The sequence below is a fragment of the Artibeus jamaicensis genome, unplaced genomic scaffold (genome assembly GCF_021234435.1).
Source record: "Artibeus jamaicensis isolate MK-2021 breed Jamaican fruit bat unplaced genomic scaffold, CSHL_Jam_final contig_477, whole genome shotgun sequence".
NCBI lineage: Eukaryota > Metazoa > Chordata > Mammalia > Chiroptera > Phyllostomidae > Artibeus > Artibeus jamaicensis.
Genome location: NW_026521854.1, coordinates 5684453 through 5704739, shown reverse-complemented (window position 1 = coordinate 5704739; position 20287 = coordinate 5684453). Strand labels below are relative to the sequence as shown.

The window sequence follows — 20287 nt, the reverse complement described above, 5'->3', positions numbered from 1 at the left end:
GGTCAGCAACCACACATGCTTGGAGAGAAGAGGGTTACTGGTGCCACGGCCACCAAGTTTAGCCTTGTGCTGAGGGAGCGAGGGTGCAGCAGAGCCATTTAAACGGGGGCCACGGGCTGAAGGAACTGAGCTAACAGTTGAGTTCGAGCCAGGCTGGTCGTCTCTGGGAGGCCGTCGTCCCTGGGAGCCCAAAGGGAGAGGCTGCTGGAGACCAATGAGGTCAGTGTGCAACAGGTACCGGGAGCCCATGGCCCTGGAAGAGGGGGCCCAGCCGGGCAGATGTGGGGGGTGGTTTGTTGTTTGTTTCGGTTTTGGTTTTAATCATGAGATGAGCTGAGAAGGGGTAAAGTCATGAAAGTTTCATTTTTTTTTTTTTTCCGAAGGGAAGTTGAGATCCAGGGGCCCCAAGGCACGTACTTCACCTGCATGCATTGTACTTGGGGGACCATGAGCCTGACCATGTGGGCGCCTGGACTGCTCTGTGGCTCCTTCCTCTGCTCTGCTCACCCTTCCTCCCTGAGCCCGCAGCACCCCAGGCCCATCTGTGGCCACAGCCTTCAGGATGGCCTACTGCCTCTCCTTCGGCACAAAGGTCTTCCAAACACAGATTTCAACACTCTCATTGTTCACCTTCCTGATAACCTTTTCTAGTCCCCTGGCCAATCTTATCAAGACCGACGCCACCATCTGACAGTGTTAGAAAACCTCTCTGTTCAGCTGATTTCACATCAGAAACTTTGCAGTTCAGAGGGACTCGCAAAAAATAGTCAAAGTGATGAAAAACAAGGACCTACAACCAAGATTATTCTACCCAGCAAAGTTATCATTTAGAATTGAAGGACAGATAAACAGCTTTCCAGACAAGAAAAAGCTAAAGGAGTCTATGACCACCAAACCGGTATCACATGAAATGTTGAAGTGTCTTCTTTAAAAAGAAGGGGAAAAATATGAACAACAAAATGGCAATAAATACATATCTATCAACAACTGAATCTAAAAAACAAAATAAATAAGCAAGTAGAAGAGAAACAGATTCATAGATACAGAGAACATTCAGATGGTTGCCAGATGGGATGGGGAGGGGTCTGGGTGAAGAAGGTGAAGGAATCAGGAAGCACAGATTGGTTGTCACAGAACAGTCCTGGGGATGTAAAGTACAGCACAGGGGATACAGTCAATTTTATTCTCATAGCTATGTGTAATGTCAGACGGATATGAGATTTATTGGGATGATCACTGGGGTGTACATCTGAAACTAATATAATACTGTATGTCCACTGAAACTGAAAAATAAAAAAATGATTAAAAAAAGAAAACCTCAACATTAAGTGGTGAAACCTGTCTAATCACTTACTTCGTCACAGAGAGACTTTGGCCAAGCCTCTGAACTCTCTGAGCTCTGGCCGCATCACTGAAAATGACAGAAGACCTCACGTGCCGCCTCATAGCTGTGCAGTGAGGACCCACGGCCAAGTGCACAGAGCAGTGCCCACACTACAATCCATTCGGGTCTCTGCAAGCTCTTTGAAGGTCCATCCAAGGTGGTGTTTCTCTCCATGGGATTCTCCCTCCTTCCTCTGGCCGGGCAAACCCTGCCCTCAGGGGCTCACGGACCCTCCCACGCTGACGCCCTCCTTCACTAGCCGCACATCCGGCACTGAGTCCTGGTCCTGCCTCAGTTCTTTTGCACACAGAGGACAGTTAGTGAGCCCCTGTAGCATGCCTGGGGTTTATCCATGATCTCATTTAATGCTCGCAAATAAATTTAGCCAAGTGTCTGGATTCAAGGCCCATATACGAAAATCCCTGCACTTTATATACTAGCAAGATATAAATTAGAAAATTTAAAAACACACCATTTTGGAAAATGTATGTGCCTGGGAACAACTGACATCATACATGATCTCTACACTGCAAACTGTGAAGTATTATTATGATAAATTGAGGAAAATTTACACGAATGCAGACACATGTCAGGTTTACAGATTCAGAAGACTTAATATTCTAAAGGTGTGCATTCTGTTGAAAGCAGTCTATGCCGTCAGTACAGTTCCTATCCCAATCCCAGCAGCAGATACACTAGAATGCAAAGGGAAAAGAATAACCGAGGCCCTCCTGAAGAAGAACAAAGCTGGAGGGTGTGTGGTACCAGATTTTACGACTTATGGAGCAAGAGTAATTATGACAATGTGGCATTCACATAAAGATAGAGAAATTGACCGATGGGACAGAATAGAGGCCAGAAACAGCCCTGTGCACATATGTTCACTTGATTTATGACAAAGGGGCCTGTGCAGAGCAGAGAAAAAAAAGTTATTTTTATTAATTGCTGCTGATCAGCTGGTATCCATTTATAAAAAAAGTAAAATCTGACCCTGACTTCACACTACACACAAATAATTCCAGAGGAGTTGAAGTTATAAATATGAAAGGCAAAACACTAAAGTTTCTAGAAGAAAACACGGAAGAACCACTTCTTGGCCTTTGGATAGGCAAAATTTATTAACGAGGGCATAAAAAATACTAACCATAAAGGAAAAATATTGACAAATTAAGAATCTCTCTTCCTCCAAGGTCTCCCATCAGAGTTGAAAGGCAAAGCTGAGAGTAGAAGGAGGCATTTCTCAGACACCTGTCTGACAAAGGACTCCCATCGGCATGCGAAGAAGGACTTGTAAATCTCTAATGAAAAGACAGAAACCAAATTACAAATGAACAAAAGATTTTAATTAGCCGCTTCATAAAATAGGATATGCAAATAGCAAGAAATGTACAAGCAGGTGCTCACCATGAACTGTCATCAGGAAAATGCAAATTAAAACCACGATTAAATAACCAAACAACCAGTACAGGGGCTAAGGGGAAAAGGCGGACGACCTCAAGCCTGGCGAGGCTGCGTGGCAGTGAGGCCGCCACACGGCGCGGGGGCGGTGCCCACACCCTTGACTGCACTGAGACGGCCTGGCGTGGGCATGGTGCCTGGCAACGCCTCTTCTAGGAGCGCGCCCGGCAGACATGCTCACCACGTGTGCTTCCCGTGAGACCCAGCAGCATCATGTGCGACAGCCCTGACCTGGAGATGCTTGAAAACCGCAGCCCTGCCCACCGCGGACCACTCGGGCAGCAGCACAGCGACGAGAAGAATAGAACTGTTGCCACGCACGGCAGCAAGGATTGGCCCCTCCTAAAATGTCTGTACCTGTGAGATTCTCTTAATGAGACACTGACAGAGAGGCAAACATACTGGTGTCTGGGGGAGGGGGCCTTTTGCCTCCCTTTTGGACCCTTCTGGACCCTTTTGCCTACGGTTCTATTTATATGAGAACTGTGAAAAATCACCTCGCTGTTTGTTCACCCGTGATGTGTATTTCTGTATGTATATTACACTTCAACATAATTTTCGCCTAAAAAAATTCTTGCAATAACCCACCAGGTGGGTTTTTTTTTCTTTTTTCTTCCTTATTCACCTAATTCAGACTGGGCTCAGAGGGAACAAGGAGCTGACCTGAGGTCGCTGGGGGGAGGAGAGGAGCGAAGGATTCAGAGACACACACACACACACACACACACACACACACACGCTTCGTGGGTTCCCAAGCACAGCCTCCGGACTTTGCCCACAGTGCTGTTCTCTGTCCTCAGGGAGCTCGGCTCCTGCTCCTTGTGGGGCTTCGCACCCTCAGAGCCAGGAGCCCTGACTCCCAGTGCTTTGCACTCCCATTGCTGTCAGCACGGGCGGGGGTGGGGGGGTGGGGGGTGCGCTGAGCATTACAGCCCAATAGGGGCTCAGGGCTACAGCCTAGATGTTTCTGTCACCCCAAATTCACATGTTGAAGCCCCACCTCCAGTGGGATGGTATTTGGAGGTGAAGCCTTTGGGGGTGAGTAGGTTTAGGTGAGGTCATGAGGGTGGAGCCCCATGATGCGATTAGCAACCCTATAAGCTGAGGAAGGGCCAAGTCCTCTGTCTCCACCGTGAGGACACAGCAAGAAGGCGGCCATCTGCAAGTCAGCAAGTGGGCTCTCAGCAGACACTAAATCTGCTGGCACCTTGACCTTAGACTTCCCAGCCTCCAGAGCTGTGAGAGCTGAATGTTTACCATTTTAGCCACCCTGTCTATGGTATTTTGTTATAGCAGCCTTCGCTGACTAAGACAATTCAAGGAGGGAAGACTGGAAGCTAAATCTATAAACTCACCCACTTACTTGCCCCTTTTCTCACCCCGCTCATATCTTCAATAAGTGTTTCCAAGTGGGCCTGGCTCCCGACTCAGCCTCCAACTTGGCAGAATGGTGCCACCTCTAGGATGGGCTAGCAGGGTGGCCTCAACATGCTCCTGGGACACGGGGGGCTCCTGTACTCAGCTGCTCCTGAGAGATGCTCATGGGGTCCTCCCAGGGCACCAGACCCCACGTCTGCTTAGCTCTCCCCTCTCCTGTGCCGAGGGCTTAGTCCTGTCTCCTCCCCCTCTCCCTCAGCCTTATAGCTCCTTTTTCCAAGAGAAGAGGGAGGGAAGCTGTGTTGGCAGAGCACTGAGCAGGGCTTCCTTCCCGCAGCCTCCCTGCCTCTTTCCCTCCCTCCTCCACACAGCTGGGGATTCTTAAGTCTCTGTCTCCCCGAAGAATCAGGACCTGGAGGCTGTCAGGAGCCTCTTCTGAGAAAGCTGATCGCCAGCCTCCCACAGCTCAGGAATGGGGTCCTGCTGCCCAGGAGAGGCTGTGGGGGACAGCTGCACGTCCCTCCATCTCCTCTGGCCAGAGGAGGATGTCCCGGCTGGACAGCAGGGGCTGGAGATGTCAAGCAGCAGATAGAGCTTCCTCTTAAGCTCCGTAGGTACTAGGCTGTGCACTGTACACACACCACCTGGGGCAAGCTGCCCTCCAAGGGCCCCCGGGAGGGAGGCACTGCTGTTATCCTGACCTGACAGGTGCAGTGAAGGAGGCCTTAGGTTTTGCACCAGGCAAGCACAGTGCCTGGCCTTGAACCCGAGTTGTGGTCAACATCCCTGTAGTTCTTTACCTCCAATGGCATCAATGCAGACCTCACCACTGGTGGTAGGCCCCCTGTGCCCCCATCTGACTACCTGCCCCCCCACCCGGCCTGCAGTTCCTCCAGACCTCACCCTAACTGCACCCTGTGGCCTGGCTCCTCCTTCACTGTCTCCTGTGCTGTGGGTTCACCCCAGGCTTGGGCCACTGCTGCAGCCTCTGCAAGCTCCTGCCTCCTTCTGCCGACTGGAGCTAACAGCAGCACCCACCTCATAGGACTTCTGTACATGTGGGGTGGGATTTTACTTGTGAAGGCACTTGTAAGGGATATAATTAAGAGCTTTAATAAATGGCAGCTAGCTTTTTGTTTTGGTTTGTTTTTGCTGGGCTCTAAGGCTAGGTTCAAACTCCTGATATACTGTTTCCGACTTGGCGGGTCCCTGTGTTCGATTGTTCTTCTTTTACTGTCTGAAGAACTGGGGGCATTTCCGTTTGGGGCCTTTAGAGATTAGATTTTTATAAAGATGAGTAGTCACCTATCCACTGGTTATAGGGATCACTCTCAAAGTGCTTAGAAACCGCTGACCTGACTGGTGGAGAGGGAAGCCCCTGAGGACACAGGTGTCCTGCGGCGTGGCACAGAGCCGCTCTCCGGGAGGACTCTGGACACTCAGGAGGGGAGCCGACAGAGGCTCAGTGGAGCAGGAACGGGCAGTCCTGGCCCTTGGCCTTGCCGAAGCAGGGTTAGAGGCCGAGGTGTGTTTAGTGACAGCTATTGGCAGGTCCCCCTGCAGTGCCCTGTGCTCCGCCCACAGGCGGCTAAGGGCACCCCAGCCTGGAGGCATGTCTATGGCTCTCAGCCCTGCTGGCCTCTTGGGCTGCAGCCCTGTCTCTTGGCTCTGCTGTTTGGCCCACATTTTCACCACTGTGTCCTTGGGGGAAAAACGGAACAGGAGCTCTTGTCGGGGTCCTCTCACCGGAGTCCAGGGAGGGACGAGGAAAGGACAGGGTGTGGGGGCTCCAGGGTGTCATCTCATCTCAGCAGCTGGGCTGGTTTGCCTGAGCGAGGCTCGGTCTTGCCCAGGAGCTGGTGCACACTGACCACCCTGTGGCTTTCTGGCAAAAGAAACCATCAGAGTCACCAACCACACTCAGAAGCCAGACTCTCCCTTCTGCTGGCACCCTCCTGGGACTCAGTGTGGACACGCATTTGCCTCCAAAGGCTGAGATCCTATAATAAAGCCCGTCTGGTCCTCAGGAAAAGGGGCCGATTCATTTGCGGGAGCCCTCACTGCCGTGCCCTGCAGACCGCCATCCCGGCTGCCTTGGGAGCGTTGTGCAGCTGGCACGGGGGTGGGGCAAGGCAGGGGCAGCAGAGTGCCGAGTCCAGATCTGCCACTCACTGCTCCTCAAATCCCCACCTGCCTCCCTGTTCCTGTCCCTCATCTGCTTGGGGTTCGAGTAGTGGAGCCCAGTCCTCAGCTGCTGGTGGAAGAGGTGTGCACATGGGGGGGAATGGGGCCCTGTCTCCCTGTCCTGGGGTGCACCTCTAGAGGGACCTACTGGTCCTATGTTCCATTAACGAGTTCCACATCTCTGTCAGCTACTCGGTCCACAGAGCACAGCCAAGAGGGAGGTTCACAGGGACAGTCCCAGGGCCAGTGGCAGTCCTTTGAACACTGTCTCAGGCCCACAGGTGGGAGGCGAGACCATCCCCCCCCTCCGATTTAAGGGTGTGGGGTGGGGCTGCTGGGCAGCTATTGCCCCAGGCCCATGACTTCTTTATCCCTGGTTATCTCTTCAGACTCCCCTGCTCCTAGAATGGAGGCTCTTGCAGCTGGGCTGGCATCCCCTCTCCCAGACGGCCCTGCATGCCGTGTTCACAGAGGCACTGCCTTCTCCCCAGTAGATACCGACTTGCTAGGATGGAGAAATCTCTGGGCTCATCCGGTCAGAAACCTAACGGCTGTGTGCTGTGTGCTTAGAGGAAATCACTTCAGCTCTCTGGGCCTCACCATTAAAGTGTCGAAGTTTCCTCTACTTAAAAAAAAAAAAAAGGAATCCAGAGAAAGAGGAGAAGGCAGGTGGAAGGTGCATCCAACATCAGCCTGCTTGTTTCACTGGGGAGGATCCGTGATCGTGTCCCTGGTGGGGACTGTGTGTCACACACAAGGGAAGCAGCTTCCTCTTGGCCCACCACGCTCCTGCCCGAGTCTGGTTGAACACCATTTGGCGGAATAGATGACCTTCTAATTTCCCAGTGCAGAGTCGGCTTCAGCCGTTTACATCGATGGGACGCAACCAGACCTGGGCCCTCTTACATCTGCGCGTCCCCCGGCACCGAATGCACAGAGAAGCTTCATTTCATTTGTTTTTCTTTCCCCCTCTTTCCTGACCTTATGTGCTGCATAATCCAGAAAATGATCCAGCTGGGAAAGACACTGGCTTTGAAGCAAGAGGCAGGAGGAAGGAAGAAAGAGACGCGGCACACACCCCTTCCATCCAGCCCTTCACCCTGGCGGGGAGCTGTCCTCCCTAAACTCTGCTCCACACAAGCACTGGGGCTGGCGTTGTGGGCTGAGCCCAGGCCTCTCAGCCCACTCTCGCCTCCTCCTCTCCTCACCCACACAGCAAAAGCCGAAGTGAGCCAGACATCCACTGCAGTGCCCAGTCTCCGCCTGGGACGTTTCATGATGTCCCACGCACTGATTCTACATCATATCATAAGTCAATTTTATTCTGTCACCTTGACAAGGAGGATGGACACCCGCAGTGACAAAAGCGGAGTGGTTCCCTCTCATACTGTTTTCAGTTGCGTTGCCTGGTGCGGTGGCGAGTGCCTGTGGTCCCAGCTACTTGGGAGGCTGGGGCGGGAGGATGGCCGGAGCCCAGGAGTTCTGGGCTGCAGTGCGCTATGCTGGTCGGGTGTCCGCACTAAGTTAGGCATCAATATGGTGACCTCCCAGGAGTGGGGGGCCACCAGGTTGCCTACGGAGGGGGGAACCGGCCCAGGTCAGAAACTGTTTCCAGTTACAATGGTCTCCCTTTGCAGAATAAGCAGATAAGAAGGTAGCTGTCGCAGAGAGCACTGCCAGACTCCAAAGATGTCCCTCCCTGATCCCCAGACATGGCCCTGGCCATGGGCTCGGGAGTCTCCCGAGTAGAGAACTGACTCTCATGCCCAGTTTCCTTCCACTGGAGCTGACGGGGAGGGGCTGAGGCTACCATGAATGGAGCTCCTTTTACTTACACTGGCTCATGGAATTTTCATAAAAATTCTATATGGGACACAATACATTTTACAGATGAGAAAAACGAGGCTCAGAGAGGCTAAGTGACTTGCCCAATGCCACACAGCTAATATGTAGTAGAGCTGAGACCCATATGCTGGCCTCTCGGATTCCCAAAACCACGCTCTTCCTGCTGTCCGCTCCCAAACTCGCCCACACTTGTTTCACGGGATAGGTGCTCATGAAGAAGCCCAGGCCTCACCTTTGGGACTTGCCTGCTCTCTCTGCCAGGGCTCTCTCTCCAGTTGCCAGGAACATAGCAGGGGCTGCATTATTTCTGAAGGAAGGTGCTGTCTCCAGGTGTCACCTCACCAGAGACTTCACAGGACACTGTCCTGCCACTGCCCCCTATCCCTTGACTACGAAGGTTGTTAGCAGGCAGGCAGGCAGGAAGCTCTTGGGCAGGTGCCAGGCTGAGGAACCTTCCAGAAGAAGATGGGAAGGGTGTTCTGAGAGCTTCATGGCTACAGGCAGGTGACCCCTGGCACCACGTGTTCCTGACAATAAAGGAGAGCCCTGCTTGACAAGACCTGCCTCCTGTCCAGGAATCTCTCCTGATGTGGCATCAGCGTCCTGGGCAGTGAGCGTGGCTGACCGGCACCCATGCATGGCCTTTGCGTTTTGTTTGGACTTTGAAAGGTGCCAGTTGGTGGCAACTGCCACTGACATAGTAAACTCTCACTGTCACAGTAGCTGGGAACTTCTCAGAGCCCTCAGAACAAAGGAGAAGGCAGAGGGACAGAGGGAAATGCAATGTCTGAACAGCCAGAGAACGAGAAAGAAGGCAGGAGAGAAAAATGGAGGTCATGGTTATCAGCTGTTTCCAACGTCCAGGTGTCCCTTGACCGGGTGGGGCGAGGTCCACAGAGACTGAGACCGCCCACCACCGGCACGCTGTTGTGTGACCCCGCGGCACTCCTGCTCAGCATGGAGGCTGAGGATCTGATGGGTTCTGCCGCCCTGCAGCTCCCGTCCACGATTCTGGTGCGTGAGACGAAAGAGTCCCGACATGGGAGCCGCTGACCGGCTTTGGGACCGAGCTAAGGTCTCCCAGTCTGGCCTCTGTGTCTTCATCCATAAAAACAAACAAACAAACAAACAAAAAACTGACAACAACAACGAAAATCGCAAGCCTTCTGTGATTCATTCCAGGTCCAAAGCCAGGCATTAGCCACATCTCCTGTTGTAAATAAGTCCTCCACACAGCATGTTAACCCTGATCTTTGACCTTGGACTAGGAACTCCCCTCTCCCTGACGCCTTGGCTCCCCCGTTTTCAGGCTGCACGGGGTCTCGAGGAGCACGTGCTATGAACTAGCAGACAAGGCAGCTAGACAGGTGTTCTAGTAAGTAATGTGATCTCTAGAAAATCTCGCCACCCTCACCGCCATTCTGTAGTCCATTGCCAGGTGAACTTCCCGAAACCCAGGTACGCGCCAGTCCTCTGCTATGGCCCATGCCACCTGCCGCCCAGCAGCACACGAGCCCCAGCTGGGCAGGCAGGGCCGTCCTCCATTTGACTCAACTTGCCCTTGTTTCCCTGCCTCTTATTGTCCCCACCTTTGCCACTCTCTCTCTCCATCTCTTAAAACCACACCCAGTCTACAAAGTCCTTTTCAAATTCTATATCTTCCATAAACACTTTTTAGACCAATTTAGCTTTGTATGGTGATTTTTTAAAAATTATGTTATTGATTTACTTTTAGAGAAAGGGGAAGGGAGGGAGAAAGAGAGGGAGAGAAACATCAGTGTGAGGGAGAAACGTGGATCGGTTGCCTCCTGTACGCGCCCCCTGTTGCGGGACCCAGCAGGCTGAGCTGCATGGGTCAGCGAGACAGCGACACCCTTTGCAAGGTTTCCACCTTCCCCCCGGTTCCAGGCCAGCCGCGCCTCATGGAAGGGTCTCCTCCAGGAGCAGCACAGAGCCTGACAGGCACACAGCATTGTATGACTTTAAGAAATGGAACTAAAAGACAAAGAGCTGGGTTCCCGGGTCCAGAACAGCAGTTCTTGGAGGTAAGTAGAGAAAGAACAACAACTTGGGGGAGAATTTTGGGGCGCAGCAGGGTGAACTGGGGCAGATAGAATGGGATTTAAACATTCTTTCAACTCTGAAATTTTGTGTTTCTAGGCAGAGTATCGGTCACTTCTTCAAAGCCAGCTCTAGCATATAAGTAACTCTGTCATCAGGGAAAGTTTCTAAGTCCACAGATGGCCCAGGCGATGCCAGGAGGCCTAGGGAAGCCAGAAGCCTGGTGCTCCAGTCGTCCAGGTCGATGAGGAAATGTCGAGTCAGGAAAAGCCCAGCATCCTGCCCCCAGCGCCCCCCCAGCTGGTGCAGAGCCTTGGAGAGGGGAAGCTGCAGCCCAGCCAGGGAGGAGGCGGGCAGCTGGAAGCCCTTCTGGCCTTGTGCGCAGCTCCCTTTACAGGGCAGGTGGAAGCCGGGGGCTGCCTGGGGCTCTCTTTCCCCCCACCTGCTTGCAGTGCGGTTTGTCTACTGGCGCCACCCAGACGTTGGGGCTGGGGGAATTTGATCGGCAAGGAGGGGGAGGCTGTCTCCCCAAGATGTGAGCCCAGTCTAATCCTTTCCTCCTCCTCTTGCACTGCTGAAACGCCCTTTGGGGGGGGAGCAGAAGGGAGCCCAAGCTTCAGAGTCTGAAGTCTGCTATAAATAAAAGGGGGGGGGCTCCTGAGTACTTCAAGTGTCCTTCGGAAACCCTGCGGCCTGGACCTCCCTGCTCAGGTGGAGGGCAGACTGCACAGGCATCCTTGAGACTCAGACAGTCTGCCTGTCAGTGGCTGGCAGGAGGTCAAGAGCTGCTCCAGGGCTCACTCCCCAGACTTCTGACCCTTGACATTTGGAGTGCAGTTCCCCAGTGTCCCTGCCTCCTTAGCTGTGTGGCAGCTTTTGTTCTCAGGGTTTTCCCATTATCTCGCTGGAGAAGAGGGTGGGAGGGAAGAAACAGGGTTGGAGGTGTGGGGTGGGGGGAGACACCAGGTTCCAGGCTAGCTTGGCTTGTTGCTGTGCTCCCCTTCCACCCTCTCCCTGGGAGCCCAGACAAATGTTATCAGTAACTCAGACAACCCCTGTCAAGGTCACTTTGCCCTTGCCTGATGCATCTGTCCTGTCTGACAGGAGAGCCACTCTTCCCCACCTCCTGCCAGCCTCACAGCAATGCCCGGGCTCTGGAGGAGCACCGGGCACTGCCGCCCCAGGTCGGAGGCCTCTTGAGTGTCTGCTTCCCTAGTCGGCCTGTTCTTCTGCGTGGAACCCTTCCCTCCCTGAAGTCCTGGAAGCTCCCTTGTCGCTCCTTCTACCCTCGGCTGCCTTGGTTCCCAGGCCCTGTGACAGCACAGAGTGGTGGGGTAGGAAGGAGCCCTGACTGTGACCAGGGATGACACACCTTCTCTGTCAAGGGGCTTATGGACAAGGCAGGGAGGAAGGACGGAGGGAGCAGATGCTCACTGGGCGTGACAGCGCCTACTGTAGAATTTAAGGAACAGGGAGCTGAGGGAAGGTGAGGTCTTTCCCTCCCTCTAGACCAGGCAGGTGCTCGCCCTCAGTAGTGAGTGTACCCCTAGAACCCTGCCTCTCCCCCTGCTGAGCCGGGACCCACACACCTATCGCCCACCTGCCCCACCGTCCAGGGTAATTGGGGTCATGGGGGGAATGCTGGCAAATCCAAGCTGTTTCCCTGCCTCCCTCGCTTTCTCTGAGCTCCTTCCCTCTCTCCTTTCCTTGCCTGCCACACTCAGCTCTCTCTTTGCAGCAGGAATATAATGTTCGGCTGCCTCACACCCACTCTCTGAATGCTGCCAGTGAATAATGACTAAGGTGGTGGGTGGAAGTACAGCAAGTTGAGACCAATTTAGCAGTCCAGGGTGCCGGGCGGGGGGGGGGGGGGCGCTGATTGAGCAGCACATGGCTTTGCCACAGCAAGGAGAGTGCAGATGCCCTGAAGCCAGCGGGCAGAGTGCACTGCCTGGCCGGGGCGGCAGGCCCTGCCTCTCTGGCCACCCGCAGCTTGTGCACGGGGCCAGATTCACGCACAGGGCTGGGTTTGTCCTTAGACATGAGTGGATTTCCAGAGCAACAACCCCCCCACCCTGATCTTCACTCCACTTTTGACACCCTTAAGGGGCTGTTTTCTGGTACGCCTCCTGGGCTGGGAGTTTCACTGAGACCTTTCCCCCTCTGCTCTGGCCTGCAGATGACAGACTGGTCTGGGCATGGCCGAAAGGGGGGTTCTGGGGCATCAGGGGGGCTGCCGAGCACACTTCAGATGATGCCACGGGGAGGCCCACCCAGGGAAGCCCGCACGTCTCAGCGGGAGAAACAACAAGGTTGGATGAATGAATGTGGTGTGCGTGAGTTGCGCTGGCAGCCACCCTGAAGACGGTTACCTTTTCCCATAGTGACTAACTGACAAGGGAGCAAACCTATGGGTGATCGGGTGGGGTGGCTCTTCGCGGCCTTTGTTCCAGGTACTAGATATAACCCACATCACATGGGTTCAAACACCAACTTGGCCTATCACTTAGTAAGAAAAATCACCTCCCTGCTGGATTAATTACAAGAACAATTAGTACTGGCTGTCAGGGAGTGCGCCCGTGGACACACGCACTGTTTGTCCTGTCTCTTCCACAGTCCTCCGCACCCACCGCTCCCCCCTCCCCCCGCCCCGCATCGAAATCTCTCCTCGTGGGAAGCAGCCCCCATGTTTGCCTCCCAAGTCTGGTTTCCACACGCCGTTCCCATCACAGGGGAGAGACTGCTGGCCCACTTCAGGTGGGAACTTACTTGCCCCCGAAGAGGTTTGGAAACGCTGAAATAGATAATGGGATAAAGTCTGGTATTCCAATGAAATTAGTTCATTAGTTCAGGTTCTGTAAGGGCAAATTTGCTGCAATTTCAATGTGGAGCGGACTAAACCTTATGAATTGACTAGCTATAAAGAACCAATGTGGGATAAAGTTCATTTCTTTAAGTAAGTCTCAAGTAGACATTCCATTATGCTGCATACTCCCTGGTTTATTATGTATGGATTTAACATATGTGCATAACAAGCACTTAGGGAGAAGCGGAGGCATAGAAAAAGTGAGAAAACTGACTCTCATCATGCTTGAATTATAATAATTGCAAAAGTGCCTGAGTTTTTATACTAATTTTAAACACCTCTTTTTTTTTTTTTTCCTGCACATTAAACACTGGTCAATAATTCAGTGAACCTAAATCTGTTTGGTGAGTCCCGATGGTGGAGTGGCGGTAGCCTCGGACTGGGAGTCAGGACAGCTGGGTTCAAATCCCTGTGTTCCACTTAAAATCTGGGATAAACTCTTTTACCTCTGACAGGCTCACTCAGTTTTCTCATCTGTCAAATTGTAGAAGAAATCTTCCTACAGAGTTGGTAAGAATGATGTCCCTTTTAAAGTGTAAAGTCCTGGACAGATACAAAGGGCTATTAAAATCATTATTACAGGAAGTCTAGGGATGGTGTTCACCGTCTGGTGGAAGTTGCTGTCTGGCAGGAAGCAGGAGAGTGAGGACGCAGGATGGAGATCGCAGACACCAGGCAGTAGTGCCAGGAGGCAGCTCGCTCGCAGACCAGGTCAGCTGTGCTTGGGGTCAATGCATCCCCACGCATTGCTTTAAACCCTTGCAGGCAAGGTCAAGGCCAGTCTGCACACTTATCTGGCTGGGGGCGGTTGTAAGAGGTGAGCTCTCCCACCTTTTGCTCCTTGCTCCGTCTGGTCAGGGTGACTGGCTGGGGCAGGGGAGGAGGTAACAGGCTTGCCGCAGGGTCCTCCCTGGGAGAGAAAGTCCCTTCCCCTCAGCTCTCAGCTTGCATCCTGGAGCTATGACGGGGCTGCTGCCACACCGACTCTCTTACACCTTCTGGAGGTTTGTCCGAGACTTCCTCCTCCCTGACTCGAGCCCACCTCCCTCCTGCTGAGCAGCTGTTGTGTTAAAGTTAGTACAATTCAGGTGTCCTTGTCATTGACTCACATGTGCTGCACCCCCCTCCCAGTTTTCATCACCAAGTTTAATCTCAAACCATTATTTAGCCATTTTTAAAAATATCTTCCATCAACCCAGTGCCTTGCATGGATAAGACTTTTAACAAACAGTGAAATGCAGATTTTTTAAAACTTGAGTGATAATCTTTGAAAGGAAAACTAGAGTCATCACATTCCCTGACAAGGCATGTGGTCACCCTGGTCTGAGAAATAGTGGGGTGGTCCAAAGGGCTCAGGAAGGGAGTCACCAGGCTGTGACCCTGTGACCTTGGGCAAATCATGGCCAGATTACCTCCTCAAACATGGTAGCAATTCACACTCCCACCAGCAGGGCAAGAGTGTCCAATACACAGCTGCAGTTTTCAAACTGCAGCAACACAAAGATCTATTCAAAAGCAAACTCAAAGACCTACCATATAAATTGCCTAATGATTCCCCAGGCTGTTGGACACTTCTCTGCTGGCAAAGTCCCAGAAAGACCTCATCTTTGCCCTGGATGGTGCACAATTAAAAAACCCCAAGTCTGGATCACACCTAGCACCTCCTACTTCATCATTTTACTTGTCATTTGACGGAGCTAGAAATTGGGTGGGTGAGCAGATAGAGCAGGTGGGTGGGGGCTAGGTTTTCCTCAGGCCCCCAAACAGTTGCAGGTAGGAGCTGGGATGAAGAAGCCCATTTCTAGGTAGAGCCTGTGAAGGAGCTGGCCCACTAACAGAGGCAGGAGAATCAGAGGCCAGGCCAGCAAAGCTTGCCCCCTGCACGAATCCCCCTTTGGGGACATGCTGCTTGCCGAGGGCCTCTGACAGCTCTTTCTCTCCCATCACTGTATTAAACAAGCATCTATTAAGGCCTCTGCAGAGTAGCCAGACACTGTCCTTTGAGCTGGGAATTTACAATACAATCTGCCCCCAAGAACGTGGCTGGCTCTTCAGGAGCCGGTGGGTAAAGGTGGGGTAGCATGTAATGATGGCAGGAACTCAGAGGATGGCCCATGACCTGGACTTAAGGACAGGGGAGGGGATGGTTTCTTGGAGGAGATGATTCTCATGGTTAAAACCAGAAGTGCAAGTGGGAGTTAGCTAGGTGGAGGGACTGGGCAAAGACATTTCACAGAGAAGAAACACATAGTTCCGTGTTCACAGGCAGTAGGAGAAGATGGAAGAGCCAGGGGCTGAGCAGAGTTCAAATCCTCACTCCCTCCTCCATTTGCTGTCCCAGCCATGTTATCTATCCCAGCTCCTACTACGATCGTCATACCCACCCTGCAGGGCTGCACTGAGAATTAAATGAGATAATGCACAAAAAGTACTGGGCATACACTGCACGCAGTGAATGTTATTAGATGTTCTGAACTCTTTCCCATTACGCTTGTCTGTAAGCTGCTTAATGACAGGTTTGCCGTCATTAATTTACTCGTCTTTGAAGACTCACTGCCTGGCCCAGAGCCTTGTATTTTGTAGGCACCCAATTAATATCTATTAAATGAATGCTGAATAAGTGCAAAGGCATATAAATCAATTTGGGGGATTAGAAAGCCATTTTTATGGCTGGAGCCCATCTACCTCTTGACCCCTTGCAGGCAGACACATGGTTTCTCAAACTGCCTGGCAAAACTTCCCCTTGACCCAGGCCCAGGGCTCGGGCTCTCCCAGCACACATGTTACACAGCAGCGCACCTTCGATGGCGGCCACCCCACATCAACAGAGGCACACGGGTTCCCTTGAGAGGCACACAGAGGCTATCATACCTGTTGAAAAACAACCATCTCAAATGTCCTGTCCTCCCTCTTGCCGCTCACGGACACCTCTCAGAGGCATCCTTCTTTCTCCACCTGAGTTTCTTCTCACCTCAAGTAGAGTGAGTGTCCCCCACTCACATGTATCCAGCTGAGACCTTGTACTTGAACTCCCAGTTGCCGAGTCTAACTTTAGCTGTAGACCTCGGGGAAAGCCTTGTCCCCCTGCTGCCTCAGTTTTGTCACTGGTAAACACAGAGAGTTAACCGTGCTTCATGCCAACCTGGTAGTTATGTTGTGAGGACGATGGAGATACCAAAGGAGATAATGTCTGTGATGTGCAGAAAGTGCCTCAGAAGAAAGGTGCTGGATAAATACAAGGTGCAGACGCCACGCCTGAATAATATGTATGCCTCTGCCCACAGACTTCAACCCACAGACTTGGCTCTTCTCCACCCTGGAGCCCCAACACCCTCCCCCCGCAAACGTTGTCTCTAATAGCCATTTTCACATGCACACATATACATACATTCTTCCAGCACCTGTATTTTCCCCAGCATGGCCATGGAAAATTGTTTTTGAACTTCAAGGAAGCTCAGGTTACAAACACTCTCTTGCTCCCACCCACAGACTGCTCTCAAGGGTCTCTCAAGAACTGCCAAGCAGACAGCTCATCTCCCTGTGGCTGGGCTCCTCCGCTCCCATGACTGTGACTGGGCCGCCCTTCAGCAGAGCAGGAGACCCTTATCTGGCCCAGCTCCTGCCAAGAGCTCCTCAGAACTCAGTGCCTCCTCAATTGTTTGCCGGCACCCAGGACCGAGCAGAGGGGCCGAAGGCAGCAGGAGAGTGCGGTGGAGGGGAAGAAAAGAACCTGGGAACTTCAGATGCTCATGTCCCTAAGCACTCCTTGTTCCTGGGAAATTGTCGGCTCTAAAGCTAACAAGTCTGAGGTGCTTTCCTAGGGCTGACACACTCGTGGGCGAGCTGAACACTCATTTGCTCCACAGTTCAAATCCTTTCCACCTGGAAGAGGAAAGAGAAAGATCGCCTGGTGGCTCTTGGTGTTTGGGTGCCTTAAGCATGTGGAAGGGTATGTGTGTGAGTGTAGGGGTGGGGAGAGTAGGGGCTGGCTGCCTGCAGTGGGTGAAAACAAGAAATGAATGTGGGGTGTGAGTGTTACTTTAGCTGCATTGCATGTTCAGGACTGGCAGCACCAGGCGGCCACTTAAATTCTGGGGTTCATCACTACCCCCTCTATGCACCTCATCTGGTGTGGCATCCTCCCTCAGTGAAATATTCCAGGCCTCTAACTGCACCAGTGTCCCTGCCACCCGGGCGGACACAGCCTATTACCAAAGTTCCAGATGGCCAAGTTCAGTGGCCAGGTTCCAGCTGTCAAACCCTCTGTCTGGAGCCAGGGCCCCTTGGGCCTCATGGTCATCTCTGGCTTCCTCAATCTCTGACACCAGTGTCACCCAACACTTATGTCTATCAAGATCAGATTCGGGGCTGGGAGTAGATAAACCCCGTCTGCAGGAGACAACGACGAAGATAGGACAGAAGTACCATTCTATCTTCTGGTCTGGGACCAGCCAGCAGCACCCACCCTGGAAGAGGGGGGACCCTGACAGTTACGTGCAGAGACAAAGACACCTAGACAGACCTGGCACAGACAGACAAAGATCGACGGACGCGCCGACGCGCTACACGCCGCAGGGAGCGCGGTGTCCCCAGAGCCTGGGCATCCTCCGCGGCAACAGACCCTTTTGGAAGGGAGCGAGACCCCTCGTTCATCGCACCGTACCTGCCTCCTGCGCCTCGGGCTGACTTGAGAATTATTTTTCAGCGTGTCTTGCAGTTTGTTCTCGTCTGTTTTTTCCTAGAGCTGCTGCGTGGCTCTGGCTCGCCGGACGAGGCAGGCAGAGAAACTTCGGCCGCTCCACCCGCGCGCTGCCCACCGCTCGCCCGCTCGCTCTTAGCCAGCCAGCCTCCGCGCGGGCTGGTCCCAGAGCCACTGGCAGGCAAGCGGGTGGGGCCAAGGGAGGGCGGGGAGGGGAGGGGCAACACCTCTCATTGGCCGTACTGGACAGGGGCGGAGCCGCGGGAGGGACTGGGAGGGGCTGGTGTCAGAGCCTCTCATTGGCCTGGGCGGGGCAGAGCTGCAACAGGCGTGGCGTGGCGTGGCTTATCATTGGTCGGGGCAGGGCGGGGCGGGGCGGGGTCGGTGCCGGCGTCGCTCATTGGCTCAGGCGCAGCCGGCAGCCTCGACCCTACCTCCTCGGCGGCCTTTGTTTCTGGCTGACAGCTGGGGCTGCTCCGCACCTCCCCGCTCCTCTGCGTCCGCAGTGGGCACAGAGTTCCAGGACACCCATTTCTCCGTTCTCACTTCCAGCAAAGTCCGTCGAACGGCCCTGCCTGCTCGGTCTTTCTCCTTTCTCCCTTTCTCAACTGTTCCCATCTTACTATTATCCTCTCCCTTTTTTCTTTTATTACTTGCACTTCGTTCTTATTCCTTTGGGGTTCCTTTATCTGCTCCTTCTCTTCCTTCTTTTTTCCGTATTTGCCCCCTTTCTTATTACCCCTTCTTCTCCTCCTCCTCCTCCTCCTTCTACTTCTTCTTCAGTGTCCTTTTACCTTCTACGTTATCTCACTCCAGTCCCCAAACCCTGCAAAAAGGCTGGATTTCTAGGTTCAAACACTTGACCAGCTACCTAGTGAGGGGCATTGTTTCACCATGCCAGGATTATGGATCAGGATGCAGAGCGCTGGCACTCCTACTCCCAAGAGATTTCAAAGGCAAACTTTTTCAGTTCCCTCCCAGAGACTGAGTTTCAGGGAAAAGCTGAGGCCTGTTTCAAGTTTATAGCTATTAATCTTGCCCCATACCTGTCTAACACTATCATTTTCTCTACTACGCTCACTTTCAACTTTCAGCAATTGAGCTAGAAGGAAAATCAAGCTTACAAGCTTTGGTTCGACAGTTAAACAGGGTGCCAGGTGTGACATGATGCTCCGGTCCTGAGAGTGCAATGTGGCTGAACCTCTAAAACGCAGGTGTGGCTCTGGCTAGGCAGCATCAACCTCAGACAAAAGGGGTGTGTGTGTGTGTGTGTGTGTGTGTGTGTGTGTAGGAGGAAGATTGAGGTGGCTGACCTCTGTCTGATTATAAGCAGAATGGAGGAAGACAGCCCTAAGGGAAGCAACTCCCCTTTGTTTCTGCCACCCTCTGCTCAAAACCTCACGATATCTGGTAGCAGATCTTCACCACCAGGTGCTGAAACGGAACACTCCGAACTCTCAATGCTAGGCATCCAGGAAGGCAGCACAGCAAGGGTTGGAAAGCACAGACAGGCTCTCCCACTTACTACCTGTGTGACTCTGAGCAGTGCTTTAACTGCCTTACATCTCAGTTTTTTAAGTGTATAAAATGGGGGTGACAATTCCCAGAGTGCCGGCTCCTGAGGGCAAGGACTGTTCTCTTGTGTTCATGGCTGCGATTCTTGGCCTTGTTTCTTCACGGATGCATCCCCAACACCTACAATTTGCCTGGCTTGTAGTAGGCACTCAATAAATATTGTTAAATAATGAATTCATAGTTTATAGTTTGCTGAGAGGATTAAGTAAGAATACCTGGCATGTGGTAAGTACGTACCCATGGTAGCTATTACAACGGCAACTCTGTATCAACCCCAAAGGCTACTCAGCTTCTTCTGAACTTCACCTCTTCTTTTTCACCATTGTATGTACTTGTCCCTTAGTTTGAAAAGCCTTTCTCTGTCACAGTTTGAGACCTGAAATGCAGTCCTTTCTTATTCACATGCAATCCCTATTTCTCTGGTGATCGCAGACAGAAGGATGGCTTCCGTGTCTGAAGCCCTGTGCTTCCTGTGACCCATTCACAGACACAGCTTGTGCGTTCTTGCTTGCATGGCGGCTGTGGCAGTAGGTCTGCTTCCTGAGCGTGGGAGTGGTCTGGGGTCAGGGACTGCATCCTACACCTATCTCCAGAGACAAGTGTGGTGCCTCCCAGCTGAGAGTTTGCAGGAATATTTGCTAAATGGATGGATATCAATCAAACATCCCAGATCCTTAAATAAAGGGCAGGCTCTTGAAAGGTAGAGTAAGGGATCGGGGAGCTCCAGACTTCAAACTCATTTGTGTGCCTTCAGGTGTGGAATTCAATGCAAGGGGCAAAGGCTTCTGGAGGTGTGCAGCTCCTGTTTCCAACCCTGCCAATGACTATTAAATGCCAT

The 20287-nt window shown here is 52.6% G+C and overlaps 1 protein-coding gene across 1 annotated transcript in view; it reads right to left on the bottom strand.

Annotated features, from left to right (window-relative positions):
* LZTS1 (leucine zipper tumor suppressor 1) overlaps positions 1-18026 on the bottom strand; it is a 50948-nt gene extending 32922 nt beyond the window's left edge. Inside the window, exon 1 of the mRNA XM_037152842.2 lies at positions 17839-18026. The gene's annotated coding sequence lies outside the window, so the exon portion shown is untranslated. The remainder of the gene's footprint in view (positions 1-17838) is intronic.
* Between the last annotated feature and the right edge of the window lie 2261 nt (positions 18027-20287).